Source organism: Thermobia domestica, chromosome 4 (assembly GCF_964235325.1).
Source record: "Thermobia domestica chromosome 4, izTheDome1.hap1.1, whole genome shotgun sequence".
Lineage (NCBI taxonomy): Eukaryota > Metazoa > Arthropoda > Insecta > Zygentoma > Lepismatidae > Thermobia > Thermobia domestica.
The window spans coordinates 139,824,111-139,836,627 of NC_137457.1; the positions used below are offsets into that span (position 1 = coordinate 139,824,111).

The window sequence follows — 12,517 nt, forward strand, 5'->3', positions numbered from 1 at the left end:
CTGAAATGAAAGGTCAGGGACCGACCAAAAATTTGCTCCCCCCCCAGCAGACAATTCCCAACTCCGTTTATGCTGCTAGGTAATTTTCTTTCCAAATATGTAAACAAACACTTTGCATTCATTTATACGATATATACGCCATTGAGTCTGGCAACGACTGCACTAGTTTAGTTGAGTTGAAGCTTTGGTGCGTGTAGTATTGAGTTCTATCCACGCATTCTTGAGCTCTGCGTATTTTAAGTTACGTTATCGTATCTCAACTTCGTTCTTTTTTCTTTTAAAACTCCTGATATAGTAATTATGAGGATCTAGCATAATTTGACCGAATCTAGCATAATTTCGATCAGGTTTTGGAATAATTCCGAACTGTCAGTCTGGCAACGCTGATTTGAACCAGCGAGTGTTGATAACAAATGAGTGTTAGATACTGGTGCATCATTCATTTGTGAAGATGAATACAAATAAATTGCTTGAAATATTCCTTCCATTGAAGAAAATAGTAACAAGTCAAAATGTTCAATAGAGATCACATAACGAATTTAGCATTTGGAGCCTACTAAGACTACATTTAAGTCGGAGGCGAGAAAAACACTGTTAATAGTGATGAAGAAAGAAAGAAAGAAGCTAACATTTGAAACAAGTAAGTTTTTATTTATTTATATATTTATAACATTTCACAAATTTCTTCCATTTTCAGGTTAGGGTAGAGCTTTGTATTTCTGTTAACGGCTTAAGTTTAGAGTTGCCCCTCAACCCCAAACTGGTTTGTGATTTATGCACGGGTTAATTTACAACGCCCGCTCCAGCAGATACTCTCACTCAGAAAGGAGAAATTACACATTAATAATTTTATGAAAAAGAATCAAAACTTACCTAACCTTAAGCTAAACCCTACCCTACTTATTTATATCTTACTCTACTTTACCATACCCTACTCTACTATATTTTTTCAAAGGGCCCTACTTATCGATGCGTAGTTGGGGCGTGACTTACCCTTATGCACTGTAATTTTTATGTTGTACGTCCATACCGTCCTTATACTGACCTCTCCTTATGTCAATCTGCACCGCTTTTTATAACAATCAGGAAAATTTACAGGAGAAATGAGGTAAGAAATGATAATTTGAAGTTTTTATTTGATGTTTAGGAATTTAAGTTCGGTATGAGAGTTATGTTTAATACGAGAAAAGATATGTGGAAGTTAGTACTATTTGCCGGATGCGGAAGCATTCGCGGAAGGTTTCAGCAGCATGGTAGTTGTAAAATATGCCGAACAGGTGTAATGAATGCTCAAAAATAATGAAGAAAACCTTTTAAATTTTTGTAAAGCCAACGGAGTACTAAAGTTAAGTGAAATGTAATAATTTTTAATACTTTAAGCATTGTTTTTTGTATGTTGCAAAGTCCAAGGGCACCTACAGACTGGAGAGGCAACTCTAAACTTAAGCCCCAGTTTGTGCTAGGTAGCCACTGAAAAGCGCGAGTGCTATCTAACTGAGTCAGGGCAGAAGTGCAGCACGAAAGACCGAGTGATAAGGGTGCGCCCGTAGGGAGCAGGCGCGTCATCGACGGGGGTTACGCGCATAAACGATGATAGTGGAATAGCACACTAACAACTATTTATTCCGAAGTTGGTCGTCGCCTACTTTTTGGCTAGAAGTGTAATAATTGGATTCTTTCTTTACCAAAGTTTTACATTTAATTCACATAATAATGCCGAGTGAGCGTTAGCGAGTGGAGACGGGTTAGTGCCCCGCAGGGCACGTTGTTTTCTGTTTTTATTACTGCTAAATGGGAAGACGGGCCTGTGTTCTAGAAGATTGCTGCCTTCTTGGTTATGTCACTAACCGTTACAGTAGACAATATAACTTTCTCCAAGTTTCTTTATATTAGTATATATCAGGATTGGCAAAAACCATGGTTCTTATTAAAAAAAAAAAAACTTCCTTTTTGATTTAAACCAGGTTTGTTTGGTTTAAATAATTTGCTCTATATATTCATATCATATATGGACAGAAATAAGTTTGTTTCATTTTGATGTTATTATGCAACAACCGGGTTATGCTGAAAGGGGTCACATAAGCTTAATGCGGAATAAAAACCGCTTCTCGAGTTACATCCGAGAGAAATTGTCCTCCATTTGAACTCGGAACCCGGACTAATTAGCCACAAATGCGATACGTCTGCCGACTCACTTACGAAGGAATCCTCATAAAAATACGTTGAACTGATCTTTACATGCTTCTTGATATAATTGTCAAGAGTAATTTCAGAAGAGCAAAAAGATAAACAGCTGCACAAGTGAAACTATTATACAGAATTACATATGGACAATTTCAAAGTACTACGGAGTACAGAAGAACTAATTTAGTTCAAGTTAGTTAACAATGACTTTTATTGATCAAAATTAAAGAAATACAACAACTTAATTTGCATATCAGTAAGAAAAGTGAATAAAGATACGAATTATTTGAGTCCACTTTGGCTCAGACTCATTTATACATAAATAGATACCAGAAATACTTCTTATTTCACTAACTGCCTCTCGTGGGGTCTGTATGACCCCCCCACACACACACACACAAAGTACGGCATTTCGAAGTATTTTATCAATAGTAAACATTGGAACGAAACAATATTTAGTATTTTTCTTCGATTGCAATTACATAACAATAATAATAACTACAAAAAAATTACAAACATTTATAAGCTTAAAAAAAAAGTTGCTTTTGTAGTATAATCTTTTTGAGTAATGCATGGGGAATTTAGGTCTGAATATAACACGAATAATGGGAGTGAAACGTGATAACCCACAAATGTCTGTTCATCAAGATTTTACAAACACTTACACTTTTACGAACATTTTTCGTTTTTTTTTTTTTTGGTTTAAACCAGTTGGTTTTTTTTTAAAAAACCAGCTGGTTTAAACCAGCCAACCCTGGTATATATATATATATATATAGGATGTAAGAAAATTTAAAGCATCAAACCTACAGAGGTGATTTGTCACATCAGAGCAAAGAAATAGTTCATATGGACCTGTGGTCAAAAGTCCGTACTTCCGAAGCTATAGACTGTCGAAGACATAAGAAAATAAACTTTAAAAATCTATAGCTTCAGTGTGGGACCGAGCGCAGTCAAGGAAGACATCACTTAAGAACTAGTATGTGCCCTATTCAAATGCCCATGTTTCAGAATTCTGCGGTGCTTGCGTATCAATGGACAGTTTATGAGCACTTCAACTTTTCTGAGTATTCCTCAACTGGCTCTATAAAAATTAATGTGTAAGTGCCACAAGATTCTGAAATATGGATATTTGGATAAGGCACGTAGTAGCTCTTAAGTAATGTGTTGACTCGACTGGGATCGGTCTCACAGTAGTGGAACTCTGGACCTCTAAATTTCCTTTTCCCACGTTTTCGGCAGCCTGTAACTATAGACGTTTGACCACGGGTCCATATGAACTTTTTTTTTTTTTTTCGTGTGCAGAGTAAGAATTAAATGATAACTTAGCTGCTGATAGTCGAATTTCGGTTAAAACTACGCTAGAAGTCGTGTAGCCGAATAGTAATCGAGCAGTACTCAGTGAAACTACACTTTGCCTTTTCCTGGATTACTATAGTACGGAAGGTATAATCGTTGCTTTCCCGTGAAAACTTGTAGTGACGTTTATGGGGAGTTGCCAGCTTGGTTACTCGTGGCTCGCTGAGCGCAGTGAATGGTGGCTGGTGATTTGCTATCCTCTTACCACACCCCCAGTGACGACCAGGTCCAAGTGCGTGTTAACCAACTTACTTGGTTACATTAAGCAAAAGGAATAACAGCTGTACAGTTTTGCGGTAAAAATAGCCGTCTCGTCTTTGTAATTGCTCATTGCACTTAATTATTGCCGGTACTTGGGCTGTTATAGACAATTAGTTATTTGAACCCCTCTTCCTTGGTTGCAGGACTCAGTTATTCAGGATAAATTAACACGTCTCAATTGATCTTTCTTTTCGAGTATCGAAATTCTTATATAATATTAAATTAGCTGCAGTATGGGATATTTCGAAGTAAAGTTTTCTGGTCACAGTATGAAACATCCTCAGATATGCTAGTTGTCATTGTCGTGTACGCGATGCACTAACCAATTAAAGTAGCGTCTACTAATTACGGCTCTCGATTAATTTAATCGTGTGGTTGGCGTAATCATAAATATATTCATCTTTATTAACAATTAGTTGCTCTCGTATAAGCGAATTTTAAAGGGAAATGTAGACATAGTAACTCCCACAGGATTTTTTTACAGGGGGGAGTGGGCAAAAGGACCGACATACAAGCAAAGTCACGGATACAAATACCTAGAACCACATAATATTTAATGTAAAATACAATTATTACAACTCACTGCTAACTTTACTAACTGTTGTGTGTGAATAAAAAATTTAGCATATTTTAATACTAATTAGGAAAATCCATTGTTAAAGCAAGTGCTCCCTGCAGCGGGCGGCTATGGTTACAGAATACAGTTTTAGTGTTATTGATACTTCGTAAGTGAAATCCTCATTTAGTTGGGTGAGGAATCTAGAATACGATAGTGCTATGATAAAGAAAAGAGTAAGTTTTTATATTTTTTAGGTATGTTTTGTATTTGTAACCTGTTCTTCTTTCCGAAAGTATATTCTCCTTTAGAACAACTTAACTCTGTGCATCAGAAGTGCAGAAGTACAACTCTTATGTAAATCAGGCGCAAATATATATGTATTAAAAAATTGAAAGTAAAGATTACCATAAAAAAAAGCAATGATAGAACGACAGTGCAAAAATACGAACCAACCAGTGCTAGATAGCCACTGAAAAGCACGAATATTATTAACAGAGTGAGCACAAGGGCGTAGCAGGATGAGCTTAATGTGCTTCCGTATGGAGCGGGCATGTCAGCGACGGTGGATATGCACGTAACCGAAGGTAGTGTAAAAATTTTATATCCCATACAACTATGCCTTACATATAAATAACATAAATAATGGTTTGCGCCTTTCATTTCAACTCAGCAAAAAAAAAAAAAAAAAAAAAAAGTAGCATCACCATCTCAGATATTGTTGGAACTTTTTTATATAGCAACTAGACATGTTTTTTAAATGACCCGTATTTTTTGTTGTCGGAAAAGATTTTCCCGCCAAGTAATGGGCCATCAAAACGGGAAATACAATTTACGAATTTTAGAGGACGTGGAAAATGGTAAACTTCGTAGGCTCACCATTCAGCTATGGAGACAGATAGTTATAATTCTTGTTGTGGTATGTACACTCATGACAAAAAATATTGTCGCATGTCTATAAATATGTTGTTCTAGGAATATAATTTGATAACGAATTCGTCCGGTATTTCTTATAATGTAGTGTGTGTATAATCGGGAAGGACGATGTATGTGGCAAATTTCATGTCAAAAGAGCAGTAAATAAGAACAATAAAACGAAAATAAAACTTTCTTGTCAATTTAGCAACATTTTGTTTTACTCATTCTAATTTTCGTGTTTGTAATTCTTTTCTTCTGAAATTTACTACGAGTATACATTTCCCGATTATACATGTAGTATCAGTATCTATAGTACCCTGCAACATCATTATCAAATTATATTCTTACAAGAAGACAGTTATAGATATGCGACAATCATTTTGGACATGAGTGTACATACGGATATAAATAAAATATATTTTATTATAGTTTGGTTTGCGCATGCGTATCTTTTGGTACATAAATTAACAAATGAACGTAAGTTTATCTGAAAAATCGAAGGTTATGCTTTCTTTCGAGCACTTCCGGTTCGAATTTTAAAATTCTATTTTACGGTTGGTAAGACCTAGTAACCCGCTTGTCGAAAAAAAAAATGTATTGCTTGTGTGTGCAACCATTTTGTCGCAAAAAATTCGAGAAACCGTCAAGTTTTCAAAAATCACCTTTCTCGAAATCACCATAATTTAAAATCCTGAAATGTTGTCAAATTGTTCAACTTTACATGAATAATAAACACACCAAATAGCATTGTCGACCAAGGCTTCACGAATGAACTACAGCCTCTTGAAGTTAGCGAGGTTTCATTAACTTCAATATCACCGTTGGCAACACTGAAAACAATGAAAGTGCAACAATTTGATGATGTTTGTGGTTCACATTCATTAAATAAAGAATAAAAGTTTTTCCTGGCTCCTTTTTATTATTTTGATCAAAAAGACTCTCTGAAATAATAAGATGAGCCTCCCCCTACTCCGTTTTCTTAAACCGATGTATCCTGAGGTGAAAATTACGATTACGAAACAAATTTTAAACTTACTTAAAATGGTTTTCGGATACAAAGTTTCACTGATTTTTTCCACTCTGAAGTAATTATTTGCTTGCTTAGTGTTTTCTTCGCTAATAGCATGTCAGCATGGCAGATGCTCCAATAGGTGTTGGTGCACTCACAACTCGTAGCACGTTGTCGATAGTCACAAAACACTTATATTCTCTTCTCGAAACGTGTACCCTGTTGAAGGTCCATGTGGAAACAAAGAAAAAAAATGAAATGAAATCTTGGGCGTTTTACGTCCCACGTTTATGCCGGTTAGGCTAAAGGAGACAGTGATTATGAGAAATGAGTGAAATGGTGGAATGAAGAAAGTGGGAGGAAACGGGAGAACTTCGAAAAACCCACCAGCACGGTGTTTGTCCACCACAAAGTCCACACGGCGCGAGCTGGGATCGAACCAAGGACCCTAAGCACCGGAGGTGAACGCTCTACCACTGAGCTACCGCGCCTCCTGGAAACACAAAGAACACTGCAATTTCATGTAATTTATGATTTATTGATAATATTTCTGCTATCCATCACTGGTTATCATATATGCATGTAACAAAAGTTCATTTTTGCAGATTTCTTAAATCTACACTTTGAATTGCAGAAGCTCGATTTTGGGGAAAGCATGAAGTTAGTCCATGATGACCCGTTACTGCCATAAAAGCCAAAGATGACTTCGGTAAATACCAGTTACCGGTCGCACACTTTCCCACTTTTTTTTTTTTTTTTTTTTTTAATTGTCGAATTCGGTGTTTGGCAACAAGACGAGAGTAATACCCGGAGTTGGTACTTGCACTATACTCACGAATTTTTCTGCAGGTTTAATACTGTGAATCTGTTTTTCGTTTTCCCGGGTTGCCACATTCTTATCCCCCCCTCTCCCCAATACGTCGCAGAGGCCCTTACCACGGCCGGTTTCACTGAAAAGCCACTGCTTTATCGGACCTGTCTGCATCTTGGACATCTGAAAGCAATTTTTAAAGTGGAATGCAGCACCATCAGAAATCACTGAAACGGTTTATGAAATTGTAGACACTTATTCTCACGTGTTCGAACCTTTTTCTATAACGTATATTATCGCTTTTCTTCGAGTATTTTTAGAATCTTATTCATGGCTATGAGTACGAGCCGAATCGTGTGTTTTGTCATCGCTTATTACGGCAAAACTGTCAGTTGTTTCATAATAATATATCACTCCCGTAAAGAAGGACATTTGCTCGTTTCTCCAGTGATCATTCTGAACTTCCCTTTGCAGAATAACAGTCCAATTTAAGCGAAGTCCACATGCAGTAAAATAGAATTTGTATCTTGAAATTTTACACGATGCTTTGCGGTAACATTTTTTTACACTTTCATTGTTTTCATTGTTGCCAACTGTGACTTCAAAGTTAAAGAAAGTTCGCTAACTTAAAAAGGCTGTAGTTCATTCATGAAGCATTGGTCGAGAATGCTATTTGGTGTTTATTATTCATGTACAGTTGAACCATCTGACAAAATTTAAGAATTTTAAATTATGATGTTTTCGAGAAAATGACGATTTTTGAAAATTTGACAATTTCTCAAATTTTTTGCGATAAAACGGTTGCACACAGAAGCGATACTTTTTTTTTGTGTGTGTGTGGGGGGGGAAGCGGGTAACTAGGTCTTACCAACCTTGAAAACGGAATTTAAAATTCGAACCGGAAGTGCTCGGAAGAAAGCATAAACTTAGACTTTTCACATAAACTTACGTTCATTTGTTAAATTATGTACAAAAAGATACGCATATGCAAACCAAACTATAATAAAATATAGTTTATTCATATCCCTATGTGCATACCACAACAAGAATTATAACTCTACATGTCTCCATTGCTGAATTGTGAGGCTCCGAATTTGACCATTTTCCACGTTTTCTACAATTCATGAATTGTACTCCCCGTCCTTGATGGCCCATTACTTGGTGGGATTTTTTTTTCCGAAAAAAAATACGGGTCGCTTAAAACACGTCTAGTTTCTATTAAAAAAAAAGTTTGAACAATATCTGAGATGGTGATGGTACAATTTTATTTTTATTTATTTATTTATTTATTTTTGCCTCAATTGAAATGGAAGGCACCAGATATCTAATTTAAGTTAAAAACAATGTACGTTTCTCATTAATTTTTAGTTACTATAAAGATGTAACTTAAAATTTGTAAAATACTGTACATATATTAATTTTTTGCATTTTCTTTTTCTATAATAGATTATTAAAACACGTGGTACAAAACATAAGAAATGTTTATTAAGTACTGACCTGTTCCGAGAGATCAGAAAAGATGAATACGAGCTGGTTTTGGAATGAAAATGGTGTTCTTTATGCTATGTATTGGGTAGTTCAGGAAGTGAGTATTTATTGAATGTTTTATTATTATTATTATTCGATATGCCCATTAATCCATATAGTTGAGACTCTATTGTATTGATAGAAAGTTGAGACACTATAATATTAATAAATTTTCATAGAAATAGGCACTAACTATACATTTAAATAGAAAGAATGTGTCAAATAAAATTTACTGTAGGTAGCCAATGACACCCCAAAATAAACAAACTTCTGTTCTTTATAATATATCGAACGTAAAGAAACGACATTGGTTGATTTGGCGCTTTATTGATGCATTTCGAAAGAAAAAAGAGAAGCAGGACACGAGGCAATGCTTCGAGAAGACGATTCGCCCAAGAAAAGAAGAAAATTCCCGACGAGAGCTCACGTCGTGGTTCGGATTCCACGTTAATCAGTAGGTTCACGTTTTGTATGGCCTCGCTGTTCACGGGACGTTAAACTCAAATTCAACTGAACTGAAAGAAGAAAATAGATTCAAGCTGATGAAAGAATTCGCCGTACAGAATTTTGAAACTGTTGACATTGCAGAATAATGCTGGATTTGGCCATAATTCCGTCATGGAATGTTAATGTCATGGTAATTGTAACATAAGACAAAGTAAATTATTCAATAGGTATATTAGATTTCACTGTTGTTTTCTTTCCAATTATCTGTGTTGCAAGTACGTAGTAATAAGCAGTAATGCAGTGTTATGAATTGCTATGAAGTTATGAATATCCTTTACGTTAGGGATATTGTAAAGATAACTTCACAGAAGTTTACTTTGGGGTGCTGTAGGATGCCTACAGCAAATTTTATTTTAGCCCAATATAGATTCATGCTGAGAAAAATTTCTGCAGGTCATTGTCTCCGATTTTCCTGAAATTAGGATATATCATTCTAAAAACAAAATAATTAGACCCATCTTTTTTGCATTATACAAAAAAATATTAGAACTAAATTAAGCATTTGTTGCAACTGAGACTTTCAGTGACTGTTTACCATGGCATTTTAAAGAAAATGTGGATCAAATTTAACCTTTCCGAACTTCTTAATTTTAGGTTGTGCAGTTATTTTTTGAGTTTTAGTGATATTAATGCCTATTTTTAAGGCTTTTAGTACGTAATCATCCGGTTTCTATTTTTGAAGTACAATATAACCCATTTAAGTAGATTAACCTATTTAGATATACGGCTTTGCGTCCAAACGGTGGTATAGGTGGTATAGGAGCAGAGGGCTGGTGTTATTTATCACTAGCCTTTAAGATATATATATATATATATATATATATATATAAGTGAGCATAGTGAGAAGGACCATATATACTTCTACCTTATTAATTTATACAGCATGGCGCTAAATTCGGTGTACAAAAGCAGAGGGGTGATTCCTGAGAGTAAAAAAAAAAAAAAAGTTCCAATAAACATAGGGCGAAAACCCCATCGTTCATGTGTTATAGGCTGCTGAAATCATGAAAAAATGAACTTTAAAGGTTCATAGCTCCAAAACTTTGGGACCTACCTGGGTCCGGTCAAGACTTCACTTAGAACCTAATATGTTCCCTATCCAAAAATGAGTGTTTCAGAATCCTCACGTGCTTCCACAACAATGTTTATAGAGGGAGTTTGACTGCGGGCCTATGATATAAAGTATTCTCCAACAACCTCCATAAAAATTGTTGCGTGAGTACCTTAGGATTCTAAAACATGTATTTTTGGATAGAGCACATATTAGTTCCTAAGTGAAGTCTTGACCCGACTTTGGTAGGTCCCATAGTTTTGGAGCTATGGACCTTTAGAATTGATTTTTTCATGTTTTCGGCAGCCTATAACACGTGAACGATGGGCTTTTCGCCGTAAGTTTATTGGAACTTTTTTGTTTGTTTTACTCTCAGGAAACACTCCTCTGCTTTTGTACGACGAATTTAGCGCCATACTGTAGGTATCGTTTAAAAAAATGTAAATATTAAGCTAGGCTTAATCTGCACTTTTTTAAAAAAGTTTTTATCTCTATTACTTTATGGCAGGCATGCATATAGCGGAGTTGGGATTTGGGCGCCAGAGTCCAGCGGGCAAGCTCTGTGTCGGTTTTCTACATTATTTATTTGCAAATACTGAACAAAAATTCAGAATAAATTAAATCTTTTAAAAGTTTTTTTCTTTTTAACTCTTTTTAAAGCGAGCTTATCTTCTTTATCTTTTAAGTCGAAGCAGGAAATATAAACCACCGAACGATTTCTGTGTATGAACTCTGTCAAACTCGTAACCCAGCTGAGTTACTTTCCTTCCTTCGTTCAGTAATACTCATGCATCTACAATTTCCATTTTCATCCTAAGTTAAGTTTATTGTGTTCTGTAATATCATTATTTTAAGTTTGGATCATAGTTTCAATTCTATATCTACACTATAACTTTATTCAGCGTACCAAATTTGAGTGATATTTATTAAGATATTTAGTATATAACTTCCAAAAGTATAGGAAACAATGTTTTAGTATTTTGGATAGCCTGAGGTAAGATAAAAAAAAGAAAACAGCATAAAACGCTTCGTTTGACTTAACCTTGATTCTGAGATATCTTTTGTTTTTAAATTTTGCCACACATGCTACAAATAGTAATTTTACAATTGCTTTATTTTAGGAGTCCACTGTGTTTGGAGGCTATCAACCGAGATGATTTCAAGGTACGCCGCACACAGGTACTACATAGACGGTACCAAATTTGACCGTAAGTAAGGATGAATCCCAGAAAAAGGAAGAAAGTGTTGTGACTCACCTAGCATTTCAAAGTGTCTTCCTATGTGATGAACTATCATCAGCCTCCCATCATTAGCGCGCGGCTTGCTCAATTTGCAGATTCGACGAAAAACTTGTATATATAGAGAGTTTGGCATAGAGACATTTAGTATAGGAAGCCCAAAATTCATAGCGTCAACATAACACCAATTTAAAAATATAGACTGAAGATCAAATTAATTCTTATTGACTGTGATTTATTATTATTTTTTTTTATTGGCGTAGCTCGCTTCGTGTGATATGTATGGTACTCATTTAAGCTAATTTGCGTGCATATTATGCTGTTTTAATTTATGGCAGTTAAATCACACTTCAGATTCTAAAGTAATGTATAATATACCTACTTCGTATCGTTAAATATATTCTTAGATGAAGGTGACAGAGAACTTTTCGAGAAATAGTTTAACTTATTTTGTGTGTGTTGAGGGGAGGGGGGACGTAAGTAAACGCATGATTCTGCTGCTTGGTTTTCGGTGATTGGTACAGTCATCTTCTGAACTACAATACTAGGGTGTGGGAAAGAGTTTGTAAGATGCAACTCTGTTCAAACTTTTCTTACAAAGTGTTTTATTTTATTTTATTTTATTTTAAATGTTAAATAAAACTTGTTAAAATTGATACACTGATGAGGTGTGTATACATTTCAAACTATTATAATGTACGGTATGCAATTAGTAGACTTAAATTAATATAGACTTTTTGTTTATGTATTCACAGTAAATATATTGTGTACTACAAATGTATACTTAATGTAAAATTTAATAGATTATTACTGTAATTATTCTCAATAAATCTAGAGGATTTTATTTTATGTATTGTCTTTTGAAGGTTCATTCCTTTATTTGGCTTTCGGTTTGTTATGTAATCATAAGTAATGTAGGATGGTGGAATTTAGATCATTTTAAGGACAATTTCTCTATTATATACGATAACTCAAAGAAATAATCGATTGTATATCGCATTAAATATTTACATGATATAAAATAAGTTATTTTCCCCATTTATCATGTATAAATCTTACCACCAGTGGGGTTCTGTAGTATAGACACTGGTTGCCC

The 12,517-nt window shown here is 34.9% G+C and overlaps 1 long non-coding RNA gene across 2 annotated transcripts; it reads left to right on the top strand.

Annotated features, from left to right (window-relative positions):
• The first annotated feature begins 421 nt into the window (after positions 1–421).
• Positions 422–11,544, top strand: LOC145683362 (uncharacterized). Of its 2 annotated transcripts, none has more exons than XR_014131063.1 (3): positions 422–640; positions 8,545–8,683; positions 11,305–11,543. It is a non-coding gene; the product is annotated as an uncharacterized LOC145683362 (long non-coding RNA). The 2 variants fall into 2 exon arrangements; XR_014131064.1 differs by lacking the exon at positions 422–640 and adding an exon at positions 4,822–4,947 and having other exon boundaries at positions 11,305–11,544.
• Positions 11,545–12,517: the final 973 nt, after the last annotated feature.